The sequence below is a fragment of the Bombina bombina genome, chromosome 4, assembly GCF_027579735.1.
Source record: "Bombina bombina isolate aBomBom1 chromosome 4, aBomBom1.pri, whole genome shotgun sequence".
Classification (NCBI taxonomy): Eukaryota; Metazoa; Chordata; class Amphibia; order Anura; family Bombinatoridae; genus Bombina; species Bombina bombina.
In genome coordinates, this window is record NC_069502.1 from 989,508,491 (window position 1) to 989,532,928 (window position 24,438).

The 24,438-nt window shown below is 36.8% G+C and overlaps 1 long non-coding RNA gene across 1 annotated transcript; it reads left to right on the forward strand.

The window, feature by feature from the left end:
* Positions 1–4,060: 4,060 nt before the first annotated feature.
* On the forward strand, positions 4,061–23,338 carry LOC128657653 (uncharacterized). Its single transcript, XR_008402117.1, has 2 exons — positions 4,061–4,389; positions 22,905–23,338. It is a non-coding gene; the product is annotated as an uncharacterized LOC128657653 (long non-coding RNA).
* Positions 23,339–24,438: the final 1,100 nt, after the last annotated feature.

Consider the following 24,438-nt stretch of genomic DNA (forward strand, 5'->3'; position numbering starts at 1 on the left):
AAGTTGTTGAAAATTGTATGTTCTATCTGAATCCTAAAAGAAAATGTTTGGGTTTCATGTCCCTTAAACCCCTTAACGACTACGACGTACCATGTAAGAAAATACATTGCAGAGGACAAGATCATGATTAAAAATTACAAGAAAATATTGATGTAATTTGTTATGTAACCAATGATATATATATATATATATATATATATATATATATATTATCAGGTATTTGTAGAGCGCCAACAGATTCCGCAGGGCTGTAAACATAGTCAATATACAGGATAGCTTTTGCAGGGATCAAGTGGGTAGCTGTTGTAGTCGGCTCTTATGAAGGCGATCTGCAAACAGCTGGGCTCATAGGCTTACATTCTAAGGGGTTCAAGGGGAAAGCAATGGAGTTAGGAAAGGTTAGTGTTGGTTGTAAGCATCCCCGAATAGTAGAATTTTTAGGGAGCGCTTGAAGCTGTTAAAACTAGGGGAGCGTCTTGTGGAGCAAGGCAGGGAGTTCCACAAGATGGGAGCCAGTCTGGAGAAGTCCTGTAAACGGAAATGTGAGGAAGTAACAAGAGAGGAGGAGATCCTGAGCTGATCGAAGGGGATGGGAGGGAGAGTATCTGGAGACAAGTTCTTAAATGTAGGGGGGAGCAGTGTAGTTGAGAGCTTTGTATGTCAGAGTGAGAATTTTGTGTTTAATCCTAGAGGAAAGAGGAAGCCAGTGAAGGTATGGGCAGAGAGGCGCAGCAGATGAAGATTGAAGAGTAAGGAAGATGAGCCTGGCAGAGGCATTCATAATGGATTGTAAAGGAGCTATGCGGCAGCTAGGTAGACCAGAGAGGACGGAGTTGCAGTAGTCGAGGCGGGAAAGTATGAGAGAGTGGATTCAAATCTTAGTTGTATCTTGTGTAAGGAAATGTCTAATTTTAGCGATGTTTTTAAGGTGGAAGCGGCAGGCTTTTGCCAAGGACTGAATGTGAGGAGTGAAGGAAAGATCTGAGTCAAGTGTGACCCCAAGACATCAGGCATGCGGGGTAGGAGTAATGATGAAATTATCAACAGTTATAGAAATTTTGGGGGTGGAGACATTGGAAGAAGGGGGAAAAATAAGGAGTTCAGTTTTGGAGAGATTTAGCTTAAGGTAGTGAGAGGACATCCAAGATGAGATATGAGAAAGACAGTTAGTGACACGGGTTAGTAAGGAAGGAGGTAGGTCTGGTGCAGAGAGGTAGATTTGGGTGTCATCGGCATTCAAATGATATTGAATGTGTATATATAGCCTTACAGCAAAGTAAGGGGGCGCTAGTGATAATATAGATAATGATATTAATCTATATACTCTTTAAAAAATGCAAATTGGTAATTGTGTATACAATACAGATAAAAAAATAAAACAAAATAAGAGAAAACTGAAATAAAATCCTCTCAAATGAGGGAAGTCCAAATATAATTACAAAATCAAGGCAAAAATGAGTCCTTTTGAAAACCAAGTGGAAAAGCCCTGTGGTGGCTGCCTCCTCCTCGCCGACTGGTCCGGGTATAACTATGAGGAATAGAAGAAAATAGAGGGGCGCCTCATGTGTAGGATCAACAGATATAAAAATCAGTAATAACAGTAGTAGAGCCAAATGGGTACTCACACACTTCACAAGTACACCAATGTGCTGGTAGTAGCAGGCTGCAGATTCAAATAGGTGTGGCAGCTCACCTCTCAGGTAGTACTGTGATGCTGGAGATGGAAAAGGAGACACAGAAAAAAAGCACTACATGTGCAGACTGTTAAAAATATAACAAACAATATTTTCAGTGGTACAGATGGTTACTCACATACTCCATGAGCACACTTATTTTTTTATTTTTTATTTTTTTTTTTCACATATAGAGGACACTTAGAGTTAGGAATCACTTTAGTATTAATACTTTTTAGTTACAGTTTTAATCTTTAGTGAATAAGTATTTTCTTTGAATTTATAAATAGATTATCTTGACACATTTTTATCACATTAGATGGTCTAATCACCTTTATATTACTGTCACATTTAGTTGCAACATCACACTTTGAGACATATTATGTTATATTATACACCATATTAATATTCACCATATGCTACTTTATGCATTACTCCAAGATTTATCAACATAAATTTGATTTTTTGTATTTAAATACTAGATTTTAGACTGTTTTGCTCCACAGTCGTGGTTTATTTTGATATTTATTATGTGTGATTTTTATCACATTTTGGGATCGAATATACTATGTAATTATAAAAATTACAAATTTATCTAAAGAAATCGGAACACTAGGGCACTATTTATAATACAGTGCATACCATTTAGTTGAGCCAAGTCAATATTGGGTTAATGTTTCGCTGTAAATTTCATACATGCTGCTTTTTTTCACATATAGAGGACACTTAGAGTTAGGAATCACTTTAGTATTAATACTTTTTAGTTACAGTTTTAATCTTTAGTGAATAAGTATTTTCTTTGAATTTATAAATAGATTATCTTGACACATTTTTATCACATTAGATGGTCTAATCACCTTTATATTACTGTCACATTTAGTTGCAACATCACATTTTGAGACATATGATGTTATATTATACACCATATTAATATTCACCATATGCTACTTTATGCATTACTCCAAGATTTATCAACATAAATTTGATTTTTTGTATTTAAATACTAGATTTTAGACTGTTTTGCTCCACAATTGTGGTTTATTTTGATATTTATTATGTGTGATTTTTATCACATTTTGGGATCGAATATACTATGTAATTATAAAAATTACAAATTTATCTAAAGAAATCGGAACACTAGGGCACTATTTATAATACAGTGCATACCATTTAGTTGAGCCAAGTCAATATTGGGTTAATGTTTCGCTGTAAATTTCATATATGCTGCTTGTGGAGTGCAGCATTGGTAAAATTACTGTAGTATAGAAACCACCATTATTACCTATAAAGTACAACGTTAGGACATATTATTAAGAGGACAGATTATTTTGTAAAAAGTTTACGGCTATGAATATTTCTAGATATAGGGGAAAAAACCCCCACAGAGGTTAAAATTCATATGCACCCCGGCCAATTAATATAGGGAATTAATATAGGGAAATATTACTGATAGATGAGCCATATAACATATATAGTATAGGAATAGACTATCACTGTTGGGAGATCTATAAAATAGATGGAATAGAAAGAAAATCCCCCTTACACTTATACACATACGTATATAAGATAGAAAGCTAGTCTTTTGTACATATATACGTATATTATAAACAACAAATAGACAGTTTTCTTGCATATATAAGTACATTGGATTTCCTTAACATCTTGTAATTAGGAGACTAGCCACCTTAGACAGGTGTCAGTGATTAATTGTTAAACACACCCCTCTGAAAGGAGGATAATGTTTGTTAGCTGGCTATATAAAGCAGAGGCAGGAGAGGTAGGAATAAGAACAATTTTATGCCTGATGAAACGGTGCTAAACCGAGAAACGCGTTGCATTATTGGGGTCACTGTTAACCCCTTTTTTATCCACCTAACACAGCAATTGTTCTGTTGTGTTTTTTAACTTTTGTTTTTAATAAATATGTGTATTTTACTGGAAATACGCCTTTGAGTGGATATCTTTACCTACCTACTGCCCTGCTGATACATAAGAGTCTCTCTACCTTTTTGGGACTTTGTGTTACCTATTGGAGCCATTTGATTACAGCATTAAGAAATCTGATCTGGGGTGAGCTGCTACACCTGCCTAAAATTTGCAGCTTGTTTCTACCAGCACATAAGTGTGCTCATGTAGTATGTGAGTAACCATCTGTACCACTGAAAATATTGTTTGTTATATTTTTAACAGTCTGCACATGTAGTGCTTTTTTTCTGTGTCTCCTTTTCCATCTCCAGCATCACAGTACTACCTGAGAGGTGAGCTGCCACACCTATTTGAATCTGCAGCCTGCTACTACCAGCACATTGGTGTGCTTGTGAAGTGTGTGAGTACCCATTTGGCTCTACTACTGTTATTACTGATTTTTATATCTGTTGATCCTACACATGAGGCGCCCCTCTATTTTCTTCTATTCCAGATGACATTGAAACCCATGGGACTTTATTAAGGAACCTAATGATGACGTGTAGATTGAAAAGAGAAGGGGACTGAGGGCAGAGCCTTGAGGTACCCCAACAGAAAGTAACGGGGCAGAGGATGCTCCGGAGAAGGCTACACTAAATGTACGGTTAGATAGGAAGAGAACCACGAAAGAGCTGTGTCGCAGATGCCGAAGGATTGGAGGGTTTGGAGCAGAAGAGGGTGGTCAACAGTGTCAAAGGCTGCAGACAGGTCAAGGAGGATAAGCAGAGAGAAGTGGCCTTTGGATTTTGCTGTAAGTAGGTCGTTGTTAACCTTGACAATTGCTGTCTCTGTAGAGTGATGGGGACGAAATCCAGATTGCAGTGGGTCAATAATAGAGATTAGTGTAAGGAAGTGGGATAGACGTGCGTATACTAGCTTTTCTAGGAGCTTTGAGGCAAGAGGGAGTAGGGAAATAGGGCGGGAGTTGGATGGGGAGGTTGGATCGAGGGAAGGTTTTTTGAGGATAGGTGTGACCCGTGCATGTTTTAGAGATGAGGGAAATATACCAGTGCTGAGGGAAAGGTTGAAAATGTGTGTGAGTATGGGGGTGAGGGTAGAAGAGAGGGAGGGGAGTAGCTGTGAGGGGATGGGGTCGAGAGGACAGGTAGTGAGGTGGGAGGACAGTATAAGGGCAGAAACTTCATCCTCGTTAACGGGCAAAAGAGCTGATTTTTTTGATATTTGGGTTTTGGATGATTGTGAGCTTTTGAGGGGGTGGGAGATTAGTAGTATGTTGAGAGCTGATTTACTCCTGATGGAGTCAATTTTGTTTTTGAAGTGGCTGGCAAAATCTTGAGCTGAGAGAGAGATTGTATTAGGAGGTGGGGGTGGGCGGAGAAGAGTATTGAACGTGGAGAACAGACGTTTTGGGTTAGAGAAAAGAGTAGAGATGAGATTAGAGAAGTATTGTTGCTTATAGAGATTAAGGGCAGAGTAGTAGGAGTTCAGGATGAACTTGTAGTGAAGAAAGTCAGCTGAACTCCGAGATTTCCTCCAGTGTTGCTCAGCAGTACGGGAACATCTGCGTAGGTACCGTGTCAGAGGAGTATGCCAGGGCTGAGGATGAGAGTGTGGTTTCAGAGCTATGGTTGGAGGGGCCAGATTGTCAATGACCGATGTAAGGGTGGAGTTATAGTGGCAGATAGATTGGTCAGGGCAGGAAAAGGAGGTGATGGATGAGAGGAGAGGTTTGAGAGAGCTAGCGAGCTGTTGCAGATCTAGTGACTTAGTGCTTCTGTGAAGTTTGGTGTGAGGGGTAGAGGGAGGGGGAGTTGTAGGCAGGTAAGGGATGTTGCAAGTTAGGAGATGTAGAGAGAGGAAAAGGGGAGTTTGTTAAATTTGAGAAAGTGCATTGATAGGTGAAAATCAGGTCAAGGGAATGACCATCTTTGTGAGTGGGAGAGTCAGTCCATTGTGACAGGCCGGAAGAGGAAGTGAGTTGAAGAAGTTGTTTTGCAGAGGAGGCAGTGGGATTGTCAAGAGGGATGTTAAAGTCGCCAAGAATGAGGGCAGGGGTGTCTGAGGAAAGGAAATAAGGAAGCCAGGCAGCAAATTAAGTTGGAGAGCCAGGGGGGCGGTATATGACTGCAACACGTATAGAGAGGGGAGAGAATAACCGAATCATGTGTGCTTCAAATGAAGAAGATGTGAGTGAAGAGAAGGGCTGTATTTGTTGAAAGGTGCAACAAGAGGAAAGTAAAATACCAACACCACCTCCTTGTCTATTGCCAGACCTAGGAGTGTGGCTGAAATGGAGACCCCCATGTGACAGTGCAGCAGTGGATGCTGTGTCTGAAGCAAAGAGCCAGAAGGTTAAGAGAGTGGGAGATAAAGAGATCATGGATATAATAGGTGGCGTAGTTGAAAACATATATTTGAATTTCATCTAATTGTTGGTTTTAAAGGGACAGTCTACAGCAGAATTTTTATTGTTTACAAAGATAGATAATCCCTTTATTACCCATTCCCCGGTTTTGCATAACCAGCACTGTTTTATTAATATATGTTTTACCTCTGTGATTACCTTATATCTAAGCCTCTGCAGAGTGCCCCTTTATCTCAGTGCTTTTGATGGACATGCAGTTTAGCCAATCAGTGCAGACTCCTAAATAACTCCACGGGAGTGAGCACAATGTTATCTATATGACACACATGAACTTGTACTGTCTAACTGTGAAACACTTTCAAAATGCTCTGAGCTAAGAGGCAGTTTTCAACGGTTTAGAAATCAGTTTGAGCCTACCTAGGTTTAGCTTTTCAAAAATACCACCAAGGGAACAAAGCAAATTTAATGATAAGTCAAATGGAAAGTTGTTTAAAATTGCATGACCTATCTGAATCCTGAAAGTTTAATTTTGACTAGACTGTCCCTTTAAGATGTGATATAAATGTACTGAGAATTGGTGGTATTAGATAGCATGAATAAGAGTGAAACGTTGCTGTTTGCTTGGATCAAACTCTGTAATAAAGGAGATTATTTTTGCTTGTTTGAATACTGCTACACAGCCGTTACAGGATACGTGCATATGCTGCAAATAAACAGTAATAACTTTTGATAGAAGCATTTTTGCTAATGGAAGTATATTGCAAAAATGCTTTTGTTTCAAATTGTAATGCACCCACGCACATTTCAATTGTGACCTTTCTATCACTTTAATTATACATAAAAACAACTTTGCACATATCTCTCCCTAATTCACAGTTTGTTATCTTATCATTTATGCGGAAGCCAAACAATAGAGATTTCGTTAACACAATGACAGTGGCAAGCTCTGTTTACTCCAGACTCAATTCCTGGAATGGCTCCTCCAAATAAGGAAAGTGGTGGTTGGAGTTTGACCATTAAAAACAAGGTGTTAATCTGTTCTAATAACGCTGTAACTCTGCTGATATGTTACTCTATTGGAAGATTGCAGGAAAACGTAATTACAACATGTTTACTGTCCCTTTAAAGGGACAGTAAAGTAAAACATTTTTTTTTTCCATGATTTAAATAGGGCATGTAATTTTAAACAACTTTCCAATTTACTTTTATTACCGATTTTGCTTTGTTCTCTTGGTATTCTTAGTTGAAAGCTAAATCTAAGAGGTTCATGTGCTAATTTCTTAGACCTTGAAGACTGCCTCTAACCTGAAAGCATTTTGACAGTTTTTCACCACTAGAGGGCGTTAGTTCATGTGTTTCATATAGATTACATTGAGCTCAGGCACGTGAAGCTCCTAGGAGTCAGCACTGATTGGCTAAAAATGCAAGTCTGTCAAAAGAACTGAAATAAGGGGGCAGTTTGCAGAGGCATAGATACAAGGTAATCACAGAGGTAAAAAGTATATTATTATAACTGTGTTGGTTATGCAAAATTGTGGAATGGGTAATAAAGGGATTATCTACATTTTTAAACAACAAAAAATCTGGTGTTTACTGTCCCTTTAAGAAAGAGATGAATATGTAGACTGTATGTATGTATTTACCTTATAAGGCAGGATCAGACTGATATACTTCATGAAAGTTCTCCTCTGGGAAAAGCACAAATGGGCTAAAAGAGGCTGCTTCTAGGTGGTGACTCGCAATAGAACAAGCTACTGAGCTGTTGTCCATTCCAAGTAGAGCACTTCTCTTTCTATCTATCTATCTATCTATCTATCTATATATATATATATATATATATATATATATATATATATATATATATATATAGTTATACTGATTCTGCTGTAGCTCTTGCATGACTAATAGTATAAATTTGATAACAGTTACAGCACCTGAGTCTTAAACAAGGTGAACTTTTGGACATGATAAATAGAATTATCCATTACTTAGGTAAATTAGAGCATTGTTTCTCAGCACAGGGATGTCTCAACCCTCAGCAGAGGTTAAGGTGAAAGAACTCAAAATTGCCAGTAGCATCTTTGTGTATAATCTCTTAATCTTAAATGTGTTAGTGACACAGAACTTTAAATACTGTCTGTATACTTATTAGTGGTGCATTATTTTACATTTTTAATTACATCCATAAGGTGCTCCAGACATATAAAATTAACACTTTAACATAAATATTCTAAATATACAAAGGATAGTCAAAGCAAAACATAAATAAAATCACATTTTTGTAACCACTGAATTAGAAGAATAAACAAATTATGCATCTCTTATTGGTGACAACTCCAAATCAATTAAAATGTGACAGCTCTTAAATAATTTATATATATATACTAGTCCTAAAGCCCGTTCACACAGGCCCTTTTTTCAGTACAGCGGTCCCACCCCCTGCTCTCTCTCTCCCCCTCTCTTTTGTGCTCTCAAACCCTCTCTTTTGCGCTCTCTCCCCCTCTCTTTTGCGCTCTCTCTCGCTCCACCTCTCTTTTGCTCTGTCTCTCCCCCCCTCTTTTGCTCTCTCTCCTCCTCTCTTTTGCTCTCTCCCCCTCTCTTTTGCTCTCTCTCTCTTGCTCCACCTCTCTTTTGCTCTCTCTCCCCCCACCTCTCTTTTGCTCTCTCTCCCCCCCCCTCTATTTTGCTCCCTCTCTCCCCCTCTCTTTTGCTTTCTTTCCCTCCTCTCTTTTGCTCTCTCTCCCCCTCTCTTTTGCGCTCTCTCTCCCCCTCTCTTTTACGCTCTCTCTCTCTCCCCCCTCTCTTTTGCGTTCTCTCTCTCTTTTGCGTGCTCTCTCTCCCCCTCTCTTTTGCACTCTCTCTCTCCCCCTCTCTTTTGCGCTCTTTCTCTCTCCCCCCTCTCTTTTGCGCTCTCTCTCTCCCCCCTCTCTTTTGCACTCTCTCTCTCCCCCTCTCTTTTGCGCTCTTTCTCTCTCCTCCCTCTCTCTCTCCCCCTCTCTTTTACTCTGTCTCTCTCTCCTTTTTTTTTGCTATCTCCATCCCTCTCTTTTGCTCTTTCTTTCCATCCCTCTCTTTTGCTCTCTCTTCACCCTCTTTTGCTCTCTCTCTCTCTAGGTCGCAGTTGTAGCGCTGTTACTTGCCCTTTGCTAATTACATTATTTATCCGTGCATGGGAATGCACTTTAGCTAATGTAGCTGCTCACAGCAAACCCTACCTTAAGTGCTACCTACTCATTGTAGGAGAGGGTACGTGTGCTTTCTCATACAGTACTTCTTGCTTTCACATTGTTTAAGAGTATGGCAAAATATGTTATAAACACAAACATAAAATTGTTGAGATTAAAGGAACATTTAATTATTGCATTATTATATGTGCCAGATTACAAGTCGATCAGAAAAATGCAAGCAGTGTGGAGCGTAAACATAGCTGGATTGCAATCTATACCACCTGCATTTGCTGTTAGTATTACAAGTCTATGGTTACTATTTATTGTAAACGCGGTAGTGTAGTGTGCACTACACTACCCATGTTGGATAGCACATGTGCTTCATTTCCCTCCAATAGTAGGTTTGTATAAGGGACCTCCTATAAGCAAAGCTTATGGAGCACAAAAATTCCCCTATTGTATTTTTTTTATTATTTAATGCTATACACCTTCCACGTTTTTTAATGCACAAAAGCAAGAAATAACACTTAAAGGAACACTAAAGTCAACATTTAACTTTTATGATTCAGATAAAGCACACAATTTTAAACAACTTTTCAGTTCAACCTCCAATATCTAAATATGTACAATCTTTTTATATGTTCAGTTTCTGTGGCTCCAACTTCTACTGAGCATGTGCAAGAATTCACAAAATATACTTATATGCATTTTGTAATTGACCGATGACTGTCACATAATGAATTGGGAAGGAAAATGGGGCTAACTGAAATTTGTCAGAAAAAAATCCAATTTAAAATGTGTGTTTTTGCATTGTCTTTTTATTATGCATTTATTGATTATGATATTCTACTGTGTTTAAATGTCCTATAATATCTGCTTTTCAAAAGTGCTGTATTTCAGATTGCACATGAGCGCAACACTTAACTGACAACTTATACTATGAGCTCAATGAGTCCGTTACTACCACCTCCCATTTCAAGTATAGAGCAAACTAAGGGCTAGATTACGAGAGGAGTGCAAAATCGCGCTTACACTAGGGTTATATGTACGCTGGTATTATAAGTCCAGCGCAATGCAAACGTGAGTTTGTGTTCGCATTGCATGGAAGCTTTGTGCTCAATAGAGTGCACTTCCATAGGCTCCAATGGCAGCCTTGTTCTCATGCCGTGAGACATGGCAGAGAACCTAGCGAAGGGGATAAGTCGCGCAGTGATAGGCAGCAAACATAAATATATATGTATATAATTATTTACATATATATTTATGTAATTTTCGGAGTGCTAATTGCTACCGCAAGCGTGTGGCAGCAATAACCATTCACTTATAATGGCTTGCTATATATTGTGCGAATTTGCCAGTTTACAGATGCGCAAATAAATTAACGCTCCATTTGTAATCTAGCTCTAAATAAATATCAAGTGCATTAAAAATACTTTGGTTAAACATTTTAACTAACAACTTAAAACAAATGCTAGATAATACATTATTGATTGCGTGAGGCCAAATGCAAATGAACGCGCCGCACATTATTACTTGCACTCCACTGTTAATAAAGGTTAAAGTTAACTCTTTACTGGCAATGCAATGCCAACCATGAGTTTTATTCTTCCCTTGATTGGCAGATGCACATATTCAACCATTTGCCTCAGATGCTGCGTTCAACTCCAGCCCAGTAGAGCATTACCAGTACAAAACTGACTTTAACTATGTATTTCACTACTTTGATGGAGCTAAACAGATAGTTCTATGCAAGTGATAGCACAATAATACACTGCTGTAATGCATTTGAAATTTTAATATGCCCTTTAATATGCATTTAAAGGGACAGTCAAAACCAGAATTTTTATTTTTTTAAAAGAAAGATAATCCCTTTATTACCCATTCCCCAGTTTTGCATAACCGACACTGTTATAGAAATACACTTTTTAACTCTGTGATTACCTTGTATCTAAGCCTCTGCAAACTGCCCCCTTATTTCAGTTCTTTTGACAGACTTGCATTTTAGCCAATCAGTGCTCACTCCAGGGTAACTTCACGTGCATGAGCTCAATGTTATCTATATGAAACACATGAACTAATGCCCTCTAGTGGTCAAAATGCATTCAGATTAGAGGCAGTCTTCAAGGTCTAAGAAATTAGCATATGCACCTCTTAGGTTTAGCTTTCAACTAAGAATACCAAGAGAACAAAGCAAAATTGGTTATAAAAGTAAATTGGAAAGTTGTTTAAAATTACATTCCCTATTTAAATCATGAAAGTTTTTTTGGACTTGACTGTCCCTTTAAGTGTTAACAAAAATGAAAACAATAATAATCTATATATAACATTATTTTTTCTTTGCTAGAATCCCTCCACGTAAACTCTTTCAAAATAATCACACCAGTTGTAATATGCTGAGTATCTTTTTTTTTTTTTTGGTCAACAATAAATAAAGTTAATGTTAAAATAATTTACTGGGAGTCATTTTTATTGTGTTTTGCTGTGGGAAGCCTGTAGGGATTTCTTTTATTGCTCATAATAACGGTCAGTGAGTTTTTATCCAATAGCCATGGTGTGGTATGAGTACAATCACTATTTAGAATATTTTTGCTACCTAATTTAGGGCTAGATTACAAGTGGAGAGCGCTAACAGTTAGGCGCAAGTGAAAAGGGGTTTATCATGTCAAGTTGAAAGTAAAAGCGATGACTTGAGCGCAATTGAAGTGAACGCTCGTCAGGATAGCGCGTCCTCAGAGCTCTTGTTAACTGTTTCTCGAAACAAAAAATTGTCACAAAACACATAAAAAATACATTGAAATGTACAGTTAAACTTAAAATAACCCTATCTTATAAAAATATTTCAATAAAATATTGCACAAAAAAATGTTATAAGGGCTCAAAGATATGAGGTCTCAGGAAAGAAAAGGCAAACAATGGACTTTAACATAGAGATGCATACATATACATGTCTAAATATGTATAAGTATATTTTTAAATAGATATTCCTATATATATCTGTATATATCTATACCTATATATAATCATGTGTATATATAGGATTAGATATATATTGTACCATAAAACATCAGATATATGTAGAATTGTGTATTTATGAATACATAGAATATATTCTGCTATGTGAAGAACATTGGAATGTAAAATATTCATATTTTCATGTCGAGTTTGCGCCATCAGGTCTAGGCGTGACTAGGGATGTTTTTTCCCCCCACTTTTTTTGCTCTATTGATTTCTATGGGGGAATATGTTAACGCACGCTCAATATTCAAAGTTCGGGTTTTTTCATGGATCGGGTTAGCACTCAATCAAAAACTCTTTACTTGCAACTTAAGAACACTGCCCGATGCGCGCAAAAACCTTACTTCTAGCGGATTTAGCTCCACTTGTAATTTGACCCTTGATTTTTTTTCTTTATTGCATACATCCATATATTTCTATCTATCTGCTGTCTACATATTTAATATTCACATTCTCATCTGAGCGTTATGTTGTGACAAGTTTTCTATCTGACATCTCAAAGAATAAACATATATTTAAGCCTGTTAGAAACTCTTCGGTATGAAGTCTACTAGATCTATATCCTAATGCACTGAGAGAGTATAAATCATAGAGGATTTCATAGCCCTTTCAGTAGTTTTCTGTATGAAGTATGTGCTGTGTGGTCTATAGACGTAACCTTTTATAAAAAAAGACAGTGCTTTTATTTTATGGTGTAAAGTGCTTTTAGCTCCAGGGCTCTGAACGTGAAAGTGGTCAACAAACAGCTTCTAGATTTCAGCTTGATATTTCTCTATCTTCTCCTGGAGTCTACAGAGTAGCTTTGTGTGTTCACATGATGAAAGGGTTAATGGGTTTATCTCAATAGAGATGACAACAAGATCACAACAAAATCTGCACACATGACTTTTTGGGGCAAAACCTTTAAAAAAAAAACTATTAAGTTAAAAAACAATCTATTTGCAACAGTCAACAAGATACATTCTTTATAGATTCCAATGAATGTGATCTCATGTAAATCACAGCACATATGTAGATACACAACATATCTTAGCTTTTGTTCTTGCCCTTCCTTGAACTTTATATAATGTTGGTGCCTATTGATTTATAAACACCAATTAATGGTACCTCAGTGCTAATAAGATTTCCTGGGGTGGATTTATTTCAATAATGAAAAGTAATAGCTAGTGACATTAGACTGGAATCGCTTATTCATCTGCAAAACAAATGTATTAACCATTTGCAGTCATTACAATTGTGTGTTCACAATCCTTCTACACTGTAAACCATGTTATCTTTTTACCATTCTTGTTTTTGTACTACACTTGTGTTTATGCTAATTTCTATTCCAGTAATAACCACTGTTTTTTCGCAGGGTGATGAGCACCAGCTTTTTCAACAGCAGGCCAACCATGTCTTTTCTGTTAATAACAACAATACTGAGAGCACACTGATGTTCTAGAGAAACATATGTACAATCTATTTTTCCCCCTCTACAATTACCTTAGTTTAAGGATTGCCTTTCACAGGAATTTATTTTTATTTATCTGTTTACACTTGCATATGTGGGATTTGTATTTTCTCAGCTACCTTCCCTGACGGCCAGGCAATCATAATGAACTGCAGGAGGTACCATAAATATGCAAATTGCTGAGAGAGAGGGCTAGTTTTACTGATTCTACCTTAAAGTGCCGGAGAACTAGAGTATTCATCCATCCTGTGATTACTTAGTGTGCATATCTATGTATGTTTCTTTGTGAATATATACATATATATGAAGAATCTAAATAGGGTATCTTTGTAATGCAGATTATTGAAAACTCGATATTTTAAATAAATAAATGTTCACAGCTATAAGAGAGTATGTTAGATGCATCTTGCCAGTGTTATGCTTAAATAATTTAATGCAATTGTCCATGTCAAAATTCCTAGGTATTATTACCCTCATAAACATAATGTTCATTCTTCACTATAATGGTTACTGTTTGTACAGTGTCGAATTTAGATGGTGTGTGTCTCTTACATGTGTGTGTGCGCGTGTAGATAGATGATAGACAAACAATATTAAATATATGTACAATATATACATATGCATGTGTTTGTAAATATATATATATATATATATGTATGTTTGTATATATATATTAGACTATTTACAATAATAAACAAAGACACATATTAATATGTAAACAGAATACCTTTTTAATCTGCAGTTATTCAGCATTAATTCTCTTAAGAGATTTTGGAAACAGCTACAAAATCTTCAGACATATCTAAATAAGAATGAATATTAGATAATACACCTGAGGAAAACAATGATAAATCATTTTTTAATAAATCCCATTTGTATCATATGTAAAGCAGCAATTCTCGGTCAGCTAGATTTGTTAGTTCCCCCTTCAACAGAAAGGGGGACATGTAAGTATTGTCACTTACCTTACAGGTACTCACTGCTATCATTCAAACTATTGAATCAAGAGACTGTTTGATCTTATCTGCATCTGTGAGCTGACTGTCAACCTGCTTAGACTGCATATTAAATCATGTATAGTAGCTATATCAAGCTGGGATGATCTGTTAATTCTAAATTTATTAACCCTTGGAGTGCAGTCATTATGTTTAATCTACTGTGTCCAAAATTAGTTTTAAGAGACTAAATCCTTCTTCAAGATATGAGTGTGCTTTAGGTTAAAGAATCATTAATGAGTATTACATTATGATAATTGAAAAATACAGTCTTTGATGCTTGATCCCTGTAAAAAAAAAGCACTGATTATCACGACTCTATTTTTAATGTGAGTACAAATGGGACAGCATTTACCTAACATTGCACAGGAGAAAATTAACTAATCAAAACGAGAAAGCGCTCTCACCCGACTGTCTTTATTTATCAGAATATATAAGCCTATTACTTAATAAAAAGAACTTTAAATCATAAATAGGAAGAGGAAAAACTGTGCATATAAATTCCTTTTTTATTTTTTAGCTCATCAATATTCTCTTATTTTGCCAATTTTTTTCTTAATCAAGTAATTTTTTTGCATATCTTTATTGTAGATGTGTATACAAATATATTTTTTAATCAATTTAAAGTTGTTGTTTTTTTTGTTTTATTTATATATCGGGTAAAGTCACTTCAATGATTATGCAAGCATGTGTATGAATGAACTTTAATATATATGCTCACAAATATAGAGTACAGTATTGATTTTTTAACACATATAGAATTTTATTTGAGGAAGTTCTTTCCCCCCCATAATTAAGAAAATCATTCACAATACAAGTAGATGCTAATGTATGCATGTCTTTATATATATGCATATATGCATATACCTAGACACACCTTTGTAAGTCATAATGGCCATATTCCCAGCTTTGATTTCAGACACAATCTGCCAAGCATGCTTCCTTTTTGGTAATCACGTGCCTGATTTGCGTCTAATGTAGCCTAATAAAAATTTTAGCATTCAGATGAAGCGATTTCATTCTGTGACTGCCTTTTCTATTAGATTTGATTTTGAGAAGCCCCAGTGGGTGCCTCAGAGGCAGAGATCTATCTGTGAGGCTGCAGCCGATTCAATAGCAGCCTGAGCTAACCTTGACCTGTATGTAGACCCGGCTCCATCTGGTGCCAGCCTGATTTTTTTTTTCCCATCCTTGCTTCATACATTGATCACGGCAGAATTGAACGTCTCATCTCCTCCAAGGGCTGGGGAGACTGGAAAGGACAGCACATTTCAATATATGGAAATGATAAAGGCTCTTATGCAATCATAAATCTACATGCAGGCTTGTGATTTGAGATCCTGTTCACCTTACATCTATTTCTCTCTCTCTCTCTGTGCTGTAGCCACATATCAAAGGACAACATGGAGCTTGTATTACTTATCAGAAAAAAAACTTAACAAATTTTATAGTTCTCTTTCTTTAGTAAGAAACTGAGTTTTTAGTTTTTTTTTCTTTACACTTAAAGCAATGTCTGTAAATTGGCCATGAACTAACATTTTATAAAAAAATTAAAAATCACATTAAATCTTACTCTTATAAGATCAGTAAGGCTTTTAAGACATATCCCCCCTCTGTGCTGTCACATTTTGTATATAATGAGGTATAAAGACAGACTAAGACGTATGAGGGGCTTGACTGAGCTTTATTGAACCCAGCCCCTCTTTCAGGTTAAAGAAAAAAAGAAATCAGGCTCTTGGAATTCACTACAATACTATGTGTGACATTGATTGCCTGTTCATATCTGTAATATGTTTTTGTCTTGATCAAAGCTGGAGATGCAGAATAGTAGGGGAGGGGGAGTCAGACGAGTCACATGGGCTGCCCATGGCCATCTACAGCAGCAGCTCAAAGGAAATTGACTGACTGGCCGCTTGGGCGCATTTCAATATATGGAAATGACCAGAGGCTTCAGCAATAAATCAACACCCTGCACTGTCATTTTCTCAGTTTTGCTTCATTTTCTGATTCTTTTTCCTGTCTATAATGGAAGCTTCATTTATATAACAAAAAAAAAAGTATTTCTTTCCAACATTCTGTTAATTAGAACACAGTGTCAGTGATTCCTAACACATGCAGTGTAGTTGTGGGTCTGGTGATGATGTTTTTGTTTGATGTCTGAATACTGCATTTTGTTCTGTGGATGTGGCACATGCTTTTATATGGAGAGGTGTGCAGACATCCTGTGGGATCTATATTTTGTACAGGTCACTTAGCACACATGAAAACATAATGCAATATGCCATGTTACTGCCTCTATTTTTTATGGTGTGAAGATTCAAATCTGTTGGTTAATTATTTCACACAGCAACACTCTTAAGCACATTTCTTTCTTAACGTAAAATTATTACCACAAGACATTTTTTTTTGCACAGAGAAAAATTCTACTTGAGTAACCTTTGCTGCATCTTGTCATTTTTAAATATAAAGAAAAACAAGATTCTTAGAAGAAGGTTTCTATTTAATTTAAGCATCTTGATCTTTCAACTTGGTTTCCATTTCTTCCAGCAAGACTTTCCTACTGGCTGTATGCACAATAGGCATGTACGGGGGTCAGTGGTCATCACCCGATAAAACTCCGAACCTAATTAATTGTATTCAGAGGGATCTGTTTATGCAATATGACAGCCTTGGGGAATTAACTCTTTATGCTCTCAGCCTCAATCCTCATACTTCACAGAAATACATTATTGTCTGACAGGATAAATATGCCCATTAACTGACAAAATTCCCACTAACTTAAAAAAAATTCTTTCTTTTTTCCTGATGAGCTTCAATTATGAATAGAAAAATGGTTAAACAGATGTAACGAAAACTATTTTCTGAAGAAAAAAAATGTTTTATAGACACACATACATATATATATATATATATATATATATATATATATATATATATATATATATGTGTGTGTGTGTTTAATGCAACTATTTATTTAATGTAATTATGCAATGTAGGATTTAGTCTTTATAGCTTTGATATGTCCCCTAGTATAGCTAAAATATTTATAAAATAGCTATCCAAATTATCATTATAAATAACAACTTGATTGCTGGGTCTGTGCCAAATTGTAAAATAAGTAGATATATTCTAAGGCTTTTAAAACCGTGTCAAAAATATACTGTCCTAGAAACAATTATGAAATACATTAAGGGGAGATTTTTCTTCCATTCATTCTGGACTTAAAAAAACTAGGTTAAAAGGTTTGTACCATGTTTCTGAATGTTTTTATGCCCTATATGCAATATATGGGCATTACCTGACTACATTATAAAATGTTTTCAAATGGACCAACTCTGTTGTAAGTCGTAGTGTATATTTAGTACCTTTTGCTGCTGTACAGGATATAATTGAAGCAGAAAGTTTGTTTTATCACATTCTACATTTTTTACATGTAAGGGAAACTTAGATAGCTATCATATTTATTTTACCTTACACTGGTTATTACAAAGCTGCAAAATATGTCATTGAATTCCACGTGATCTGTGATGGGTGAGGTATATGATTGTGAGACCTGTCAGCACATGCTAACTAAAAATGAGTGTCTATTAATACTAAGGAGAGAAAAAAAACTCAGTCTTTTCTCACTCAGGTTAAATTAACAGGATTCGAGAAAACCTTTGAATGTAGTTGTGACAATATGACAATAAATATATCACTCACTGAGTGCTCCCACCAAGCCCTCATGAAATAAAATAAACCAACATGTTTTGCTCTATGACTGATTACTGAATTGACCATAGAGCAGTCTTTATCACGAAGTACTTTATTATTATTTTGTCTTATAAATAAGGAGACACTTATAAAGAATATATATAAAAATGTGGATGTTAGTGGCACCAGAATTAATTTTTAACCCCTTAGTGACCAGACCATTTTTCAATGTTCTTACCGTTTGGGACCAGGGCCATTTTTACATTTCTGCGGTGTTTGTGTTTAGCTGTAAGTTTCCTCTTACTCATTTACTGTACCCACACATATTATATACCGTTTTTCTCGCCATTAAATGGACTTTCTAAAAATATCATTATTTTTATCATGTCATATAATTTATTATAAAAAAACTTTATAAAATATGATGAAAAAATGGGAAAAAACACTTTTTTTTTTAACTTTGACCCCCAACCACCAAAAAACACCCATGATAAATAGTTTCTAAATTTTGTCATGAGTTTAGTAATACCCAATGTTTACATGTTCTTTGCTTTTTTTGCAAGTTATAGGGCAATAAGTACAAGTAGCACTTTGCTATTTCCAAACCATTTTGTTTCCAAATTAGCCATAGTTACATTGTAACACTGATATCTGTCAGGAATCCTTGAATAACCCTTAACATATACTGTCTATATTTTTTTTAGTAGACAACCCAAAGTATTGATCTAGGCTCATGTTGATATATTTCTTGCCATCTTTTCACCACCAAATGCGATGAAATAAAAAAAAATGTTCAATTTTTCACTAACTTTTTCACAAACTTTAGGTTTCTCACTGAAATTATTTACAAACTTGTGCAATTATGGCACAAACGGTTGTAAATTCTTCTCTGGTATCCCCTTTGTTTAGAAATAGCAGACATATATGACTTTTTGGTAATTAGAAGGCCGCTAAATGCCACTGTGCACCACACTTGTATCATGCCCAGCAGTTAAGGGGTTAATTAGGGAGCTTGTAGGGTTAATTTTAGCTTTAGTGTAGTAAACAACCCAAAGTATTGATCTAGGCCCATTTTAGTATATTTCATGCCACCATTTCACTGCCAAATGCGATCAAATAAAAAAAATTGTTAACATTTTCACTAACTTTAGTTTTCTTACTGAAATTGTTTACAAACAGCTTGTGCAATTATGGCACAAATGGTTGTAAATGCTTCTCTGGGATCCCCTTTGTTCAGAAATAGCAGACATATATGGCTTTGGCGTTGCTTTTTGGTAATTAGAAGGCCGCTAAATGCTACTATGCACCACACTTGTATTATGCCCAGCAGTTAAAGGGTTAATTAGGTAGCTTGTAGGGTTAATTTTAGCTTTGGCGTAGAGATCAGCTCCCACCTGACACATCCCACCCCCTGATCCCTCCTTGACTCCCCTCAAACAGCTCTCTTCCCTCCCCCATCTCACAATTGTCACCGCCATCTTAAATACTGGCAGAAAGTCTGACAGTACTAAAATACAAAGCTTTTTTTTTTTTTTAATGACTCTGCAGTGTTGGATCCCCCCTTAGCCCACAACCTCCCTGATCCCCCCCATACAGCTCTCTAACCCGCACCCCCTTTACCTATTTGCCACCATGTTGGGTACTGACAGCTGTCTGCCAGTACCCAGTTTGCCAAAAAAAATGTGTCTTATTATTTTTTTATATATAATAAAATATTTTCTGTAGTGTAGCTGCCCCCCCCCTCAATACCCTAACCCCCTCCCAGATTCCTTGCCCAATATTTATTCCCCCTTTCCCTGCTTTCAATACATTTACAATATATTTATGTAAATGTGGCGCATGCACGCAAGCCCCCTCCCCCCCGCCACACTCCCGATTTACCGCGCACACTTCATGGGACCGGATCAGGAAATTGACCAACGATGGGCCGCCCACCCGCCTCCCTGCAACAGCTCCCACCCACCAACGATCGGTACCTCTCTGCATCAGTGGGTAAAAAAGGGTATTGCAGTGATGCCTCAATATCGAGGCATCACTGCAATACCCTGGAAGCGCTCACCCCAGAGAACGTGTCAGGCATGTCCTTGGTCCTTAACTGAATTTTTTGTAGGATGTGCCTGACACGTACTTGGTCGTCAAGGGGTTAAAGGGATATCAGGATTCAGGTAGAGCATGACATTTTAAGCAATTTTCTAATACTCCTATTATCATTTTTTCTTTGTTTTCTTGGTATCTTTATTTGAAAAGCAAAAATGTAAGCTTAGAAGCCGGCCCATTTTTGATTCAGGACCTGGGTACCACTTGCTGATTGGTGGCTAAATGTAGGCTAGGGGCAGACGCATTAAGACGTGGGTAGTCATAACAACTTGGGGTGGGGAGTCTGTGTAGATTGAGTAAAAGTCAGGGTGTTCTGTTGGTCTTTCCGTTTACAAGGTAGCATAACATAGGCAGGGTCAGGCATGATGTTGTAGGGTCAGGGTGTGGTTAGGTAGCTCTGAGTTTTACTTTGTGAAACCAGGACATTTATATGGAAGGGAGTACAGTTGAGGCACAGCAGAACAGAGATCCCAAACCTGTTTAGAGCTGTGCATATCTATGAGAGGTCCATATTTCTTTCATTGCAAAAAAAGTTAAGTATTCAACAACAAAAATATCTTTACAATATACATATATTTTATTGTTATATTTAGTTATCCATCCTTTACTAAAAAAATACAGAAAAAATGTATCCAACTAATATACAATCGTTACAATTATTTATTTAAATCTAGCTGGGAAATTCATATTTGTATACAGCTGTTGTGATGAGGCTTTATGTTGGTGTAAATGGACAAGCTTCCTAAGACTTAAAAAGATGTTGGTTTAATCAGAATAAGAGCATTTATTATTCCTTTGACCGTATTTATTTTAAAACTTAAATGGACATAAATGTGTAAAAAAGAAAATGCTCTAATGCTATTGTTTGCATAAAACTATAACCAGAATTCAAAACCATATGCAGCATATTTTAAAGCGTACTTGCTTACAATTTGCATTCAAACGCTTCAAGCCATCTGCATATTTTCATGCTTATATAAAATGAAATGCAATAGAATATGTGCCCCATAATACACAGAAATAGAGGTGTTTTGCATTCCATTATGAAACTCAGTGGTAAACACACAAAAATCAGGCAAATGCTTAAATATTTTCTTGAAAACCATACAAATACTGGTATATTTGCTTATAAACCACATCATCGTTTTACTTTGTTATTTAATCCATTATTTTATAATAAAAAAAAGTTATAAACAATTATGCAAAATTGCTGCCTTTTATGCCTCATTGTTTGTGTAATTGCTCTTGCAGGGTGCTGTGATTAAGAATATTTGCCACCAAACATTTGTAGGTACCTTTTTCTGTGTGTGCCACTGTCTTGGCTTTTCTGCCCCATTGCTTACAATGGAATACACCAGCAAGCAGATGGGGAACTTTTATAGCGCAATACTATCACAATATGTCTGCAACTATATATGCACCTGGCAAGTGGTGTTACCTCCTAACAGTCCCGATTTTTGCGGGACAATCCCGAACTCTAAGGTCTGTCTTGCTGATACAGTCTGTAGTCCCGAATTGCCACCACTTCAGCTTACCCCTCGATGTGTGATGACTGCCATGCAGTACTGGGAAGTTTAGCTAACACACCGGTAATGTCAGCTGGCCTCCCGGTACTCCAGCCCACGTGACCACTGGTGCCTGGCTGGAAGAAGTGGGGCTGTGCACGTAGTGGTGGAAATGCAGGCCCTGCAGACCAATGCAGAGGGGCCTGCCACCTGGCCAGAGTTCCCCACATGCATTGTCCAAGCTCGCTGTGCACATGATAAGTGAGGTTGGATCCCCTGTGAGAGAGCAGGAAAAGCTCAGGTCTGCATGCCATATGATATGTCTCTTAGCACTGCTGCAGGCCGTTCTGAAGGGAACACTTAGAGGAGTGAGGACATCAGTTTAGTAGTAGCTTATATAAGTCAGGGCTTAGTTGAATAAACATATTCACCAGGGTGTTTAACTTTTTAAGGTGTTAACATTATGTACACAGTTTATCCCTACAGGTAGTCTCCTGGGGGGCCATGGATGCATTAAAGGGACCACCTGTAGGGTGTGCACATAATGTTATTGCTCTATGCAGTCATTTATATCTATATATCTCCTTTCCCTCCCTTCTATCTTCACCATCCATTCTATCCTTTCCACCCTCTCATCTCTCTCCCTTCTATCCTCTCCTCTTCCTTCTCTCCTCCCCTCCCTTCTCTCCTCTATCTCCTTCTCTCCCACCTCTCCTTCCCTCCTCTCCCTCCCTGTCTTCCTTATCTCCCTCCTCTTACTCCCTCCTTTCTCTCCTCTACCTCCTTTCCTCCTCTTCCCTCCCTTCTTCCTTGTGCTGCTCTGCACATGTAAAACATAAGTCTAGTTAAATAAAAAAAAATAACAGCACACTTGGATTTTATGTGTAAACTGAATTACAACTCCATAAGATTTTATTAAAGGGATATGATTTGTTCTTTCATGATTCAGATAGAGCATAGAGTAAATGTTATTTAAACTAATTTACATGTCACTTTTTCTCTCTCTGCATTTCTGTAGCCTATCCATCTTCCTCACACTTAGCCCACTTGGTGATGGTATCTGCCCTGGATTCCCGCTCAGTGACCACATTCCAAGACATCATGTGATAAAGAGATGCCCATAAAATACTACCTTGGGCACCGTTTCCTCGCAAAGCTACAGAAGAGTGTATTTGTATTGTAAGTCAAACAGCACATTGGAACCACAAGCCTTACAACTATACATACTACACCTCCTGATTAAGCCCATTTTCACAATGAGAAAGCATTAGCTGTCGCACAAATATAACACTGGTCAGACTGTCTGAGATTTACATAAAAGTAGTTTAGAAAACAATGAGCTGTTGAAATGAAATACAATTTTTAAATATCAGTAAATTTGCATGGCTTTATCATTTTAACGTTAAACCTTAAAAGATCAGAGCAAAAATTAAAAAAGGATTTTAAAATGAATGAGTAAAGTTGTCATTTTTAAACTTATTTAAACCTCTTTTTTGTAAAACTGTTTTGTTACTAATTATAAATTCTGTTGTCGGACTGTACCATACAAATTAAAGGGGGTGCCACGTATAGATTTGAAAACCCTGTAATAATTGTGTTATGGGGTTTTCAAATTGATTAGAATGGGTTCCAATCTGAACACTCCACAAAAGCCATGTGATGCACTTCACATGGGAATCCTATTGGACAAAATGAGGGCTATTGCCATGGTCAGACAGTATTTGATAACTTTAATGCTGCATAATTAATACCTGTGATATGAAAGTTTTGCAACAACTAAGTGCAGTAAACATGTTTTGGCAGTATATTGAAATTTTGTATATTTTAACAATGAAATAGTTTGCTAATAGCAATAATATAAAATATCTTTAAACATATATTCTATACAAATAGCACTGGGTTGCTGCTGAGAACTAGCTGGCTGTGGTTCCTGGTGTCTGGCCGGATGATGCAGTTTTCCTTGCAATTTTTTCCTTTTTTAGGAGCTGTAATAAAACCATCAGTCCCTTGTACAGAGCAGCAGTATATCAGTCCTACTGTGTGTGAGTGACTTAGGAGATATGTTGCCAGTAGACATGTGCATCCGGATCCTTTGTTAGGATCCGAATGCAGAAAAAGGCGGCAGCTCAGAGGATCCAGCTTTTGTTGTGAAAGTGCAACACACTAAGATCTATGCAAATCCAGATCTTAGTGTGTTTCACATTCACAAGAATAAATCCATCTCCGAAAATAGCCGAATGCCACTAGCGGGCGGCCTCCTTCTTCCTAACGAAGGATCTAAATACACACGTGTAGTTGCCAGTCAGGAATGGATTTGGTTGCATTCTGGGAATAAATGAAGCAAAGGGTGGAATTATGTTTTTGTACATATTTAATAAAAAATAATTACGTTTTTTGGGATTTATGAAATAGCTCCACTTTTTTAATATTTTCTTGCTATTGGTTTTTCAAGTCTTAATAGTGTAAAATATGTACATATTATTTTTCAACAAAGGATACCAAGCGAACAAAATAAATTTAAAAATAGAAGTGAATTTAAAAGTGTTATAAAA